This window comes from Oncorhynchus gorbuscha, linkage group LG18 (assembly GCF_021184085.1).
Source record: "Oncorhynchus gorbuscha isolate QuinsamMale2020 ecotype Even-year linkage group LG18, OgorEven_v1.0, whole genome shotgun sequence".
Lineage (NCBI taxonomy): Eukaryota > Metazoa > Chordata > Actinopteri > Salmoniformes > Salmonidae > Oncorhynchus > Oncorhynchus gorbuscha.
Genome location: NC_060190.1, coordinates 70,264,965 through 70,269,314, shown reverse-complemented (window position 1 = coordinate 70,269,314; position 4,350 = coordinate 70,264,965).

Below are 4,350 nucleotides of genomic sequence, written 5' to 3'. Positions count from 1 at the left end.
TGCTATGGTAACTAACGCGGGTGTAGGGATGTGTAGTTCATATGTAGATCCATCTGCAAAGAACTACATGTTCCAAGACAGATGGAGCGGGAGGTTTACAAATTTAGCTGACACATTTTGTCAAAAAATTCAATTTTGTACACATTTTAATGTATATTTATTATGCTTTTGAGTTATTTAGCCCATATTTCAGATGTTTAGCACTATATTCCGAGTCCCCCAGAACGTTTCTAATAAAGACAGACAGGCTTTTACTTTTTTTAAATAGCCCCCCCAAAAATGTACCAGTGTATTGATGTGGTCAATAGAATATAGTATCATGTTATATTTGTCCAACAGTTTTATTTCATGAAGGTTTTGGGTACATGTTTTCTGCAAGCAACCAGTGTCAGGCAATAATAGCATATTCATTGTGACTTGTGTGGACCCCAACCTACTATGGATGGATGGATGGATGTGTAACGGATATGAAACGGCTAGCTTAGTTAGCGGTGTGCGCTAAATAGCGTTTCAATCGGTTACGTCACTTGCTCTGAGACCTTGAAGTAGTAGTTCCCCTTGCTCTGCAAGGGCCGCGGCTTTTGTGGAGCGATGGCTAATGATGCTTCGAGGGTGACTGTTGTCGTTGTGTGCAGAAGGTCCCTGGTTCGCGCCCGGGTATGGGTGAGGGGACGGTTTAAAACTATACTGTTACAGATGGGTGTATGTGTTACGTACGCCTCTTGGAGGAGGGAACACAACACCCTGCTACATCTCAACTCCCCGTGGAGTGAAAAAGTATGTGATCGTAGTTGGGGGAAGGACGACAGAGGCAGAGAATGACAGTTTACAGGGAATGTATTTCCTTAACACGGTAATGAGGGGAAAAGGGGCTGGATGGAACCAAAGCAATGAAAGTTAGAGTCCCCTCTCCTACCTTACCTGCCTACCCACCTAATCTTAGCACCACCTGGCACACTAACCAAAACACAGGGGGTGGTCCAGCCAGGTCTTACCTAGTGTGCATAGACAGATTCAATACTATGCCCACAGGCCTCTTGCCTAAACACTCCCAATGTGCCTCCCCACCCCACTGAGAACAAATTAAACAGAAGAATTCACCAATATTCAGTGAACAATTTCAATAAACCAAAAACACTAAGTCCTATAACATACACATACACAGCGGCAACAAAATACCTTAAACAACTTAAACAGATCGACAACCAGCACAGGACATACAAAGAAGGATACAAAGGAACACTGGCTTTTCAAACTGCAGAAGGAGTTGGTAATTGAAGATCCAGCTGTTTCCCCTGACGAGAGGGCGGGGTCAGAGCTCCAATCAGCGATGGGACCGACCAATCAGCTGCTTGAAGAATCCAGGATTCCATTTCCTGAAATACACACACACACATACAAACCCACAACACAGAAACTGGAGAACGTAACAGCATGGATGGATGGATGGGTGTATGGATGGATGGAAGGAAGGGTATATGGATGGATGGATAGATTGATCATTGGATGTGACAGTCATCAGACAGGATGTAAACTGCTCTTTAGGACAAGTCAATAATTTATATTTTTTATTTTACCTTTATTTAACTAGGCAAGTCAGTTAAGAACAAATTCTTATTTTCAATGAAGGCCTAGGAACAGTGGGTTTAACTGCCTGTTCAGGGGCAGAACGACAGATTTGTACCTTGTCAGCTCGGGGATTTAAACTTGCAACCCTCCGGTTACTAGTCCAACGCTCTAACCACTAGGCTACCCTGCCGCCCCAGTTAATGTTATTAAAGTGCCTTTGGAATGTATTCAGACCCCTTGACTTTTTCAAATCAATTAAAATCAAACTTTATTTGTCACATGCGCCGAATACAACACGTGTAGACTTTATCATGAAATGCTTACTTACCAACAGTACAGTTCAAGAAGAAGAAAATATTTACCAAGTAGACTACAATAAAAAGTAAGAATAAAAAGTAACAGTAAGACCGAGTCAGTGTGCCGGGGTACAAGCTAGTTGAAGTAATCTGTACATGTGAAGGGGGTGAAGTGACTATGCATAAGTAACAAACAAACAGCGAGTAGCAGCAGTGTACAGAAGGGAGGGGGGGTCAATGTAATGCACTTCGCATGAGATGGCTGTAACTATAAGAAGCCTCTCTGCACTTCACATGAGATGGCTGTAACTATAAGAGGCCTCTCTGCACTTCACATGAGATGGCTGTAACTATAAGAGGCCTCTCTGCACTTCACATGAGATGGCTGTAACTATAAGAGGCCTCTGCACTTCACATGAGATGGCTGTAACTATAAGAAGCATCTCTGCACTGCGATTTTATGAATTGCTCAGAAGTCTTATGGCTTGGAGGTATAAGCTGTTGAGGAGCCTTTTGGTCCTAGACTTGGCCCTCCAGTACCGCTTGCCGTGCGGTAGCAGAGAAAACAGTCTATAACTTGGGTGACTGGAGTCTCTGTCAATCTTATGGGCTTTCCTCTGACACCCCGTTATATAGGGGACTAAGTACACACCCCTGAGGGGCCCAGTGTTAAGGATCAAATCAAATCAAATTTTATTTGTCACATACACATGGTTAGCAGATGTTAATGCGAGTGTAGCGAAATGCTTGTGCTTCTAGTTCCGACAATGCAGTGATAACCAACAAGTAATCTAACTAACAATTCCAAAAAAAACTACTGTCTTATACACAGTGTAAGGGGATAAGGAACATGTACATAAGGATATATGAATGAGTGATGGTACAGAGCAGCATACAGTAGATGGTATCGAGTACAGTATATACATATGAGATGAGTGTGTAGACAAAGTAAACAAAGTGGCATAGTTAAAGTGGCTAGTGATACATGTGTTACATAAGGATGCAGTCGATGTTGTAGAGTACAGTATATACATATGCATATGAGATGAATAATGTAGGGTAAGTAACATTATATAAGGTAGCATTGTTTAAAGTGGCTAGTGATATATTTACATCATTTCCATCAATTCCCATTATTAAAATGGCTGGAGTTGGGTCAGTGTCAATGACAGTGTGTTGGCAGCAGCCACTCAATGTTAGTGGTGGCTATTTAACAGTCTGATGGCCTTGAGATAGAAGCTGTTTTTCAGTCTCTCGGTCCCAGCTTTGATGCACCTGTACTGACCTCGCCTTCTGGATGATAGCGGGGTGAACAGGCAGTGGTTCGGGTGGTTGATGTCCTTGATGATCTTTATGGCCTTCCTGTAACAACGGGTGGTGTAGGTGTCCTGGAGGGCAGGTAGTTTGCCCCCGGTGATGCGTTGTGCAGTCCTCACTACCCTCTGGAGAGCCTTACGGTTGAGGGCGGAGCAGTTGCCGTACCAGGCGGTGATACAGCCCGCCAGGATGCTCTCGATTGTGCATCTGTAGAAGTTTGTGAGTGCTTTTGGTGACAAGCCAAATTTTTTCCGGCCTCCTGAGGTTGAATAGGCGCTGCTGCGCCTTCTTCACGACGCTGTCAGTGTGAGTGGACCAATTCAGTTTGTCTGTGATGTTTATGCCGAGGAACTTAAAACTAGCTACCCTCTCCACTACTGTTCCATCGATGTGGATAGGGGGGTGTTCCCTCTGCTGTTTCCTGAAGTCCACAATCATCTCCTTAGTTTTGTTGACGTTGAGTGTGAGGTTATTTTCCTGACACCACACTCCAAGGGCCCTCACCTCCTCCCTGTAGGCCGTCTCGTCGTTGTTGGTAATCAAGCCTACCACTGTTGTGTCGTCCGCAAACTTGATGATTGAGTTGGAGGCGTGCGTGGCCACGCAGTCGTGGGTGAACAGGGAGTACAGGAGAGGGCTCAGAACGCACCCTTGTGGGGCCCCCGTGTTGAGGATCAGCGGGGAGGAGATGTTGTTGCCTACCCTCACCACCTGGGGGCGGCCCGTCAGGAAGTCCAGTACCCAGTTGCACAGGGCGGGGTCGAGACCCAGGGTCTCGAGCTTGATGACGAGCTTGGAGGGTACTATGGTGTTGAATGCCGAGCTGTAGTCGATGAACAGCATTCTCACATAGGTATTCCTCTTGTCCAGGTGGGTTAGGGCAGTGTGCAGTGTGGTTGAGATTGCATCGTCTGTGGACCTATTTGGGCGGTAAGCAAATTGGAGTGGGTCTAGGGTGTCAGGTAGGGTGGAGGTGATATGGTCCTTGACTAGTCTCTCAAAGCACTTCATGATGACGGAAGTGAGTGCTACGGGGCGGTAGTCGTTTAGCTCAGTTACCTTAGCTTTCTTGGGAACAGGAACAATGGTGGCCCTCTTGAAGCATGTGGGAACAGCAGACTGGTATAGGGATTGATTGAATATGTCCGTAAACACACCGGCCAGCTGG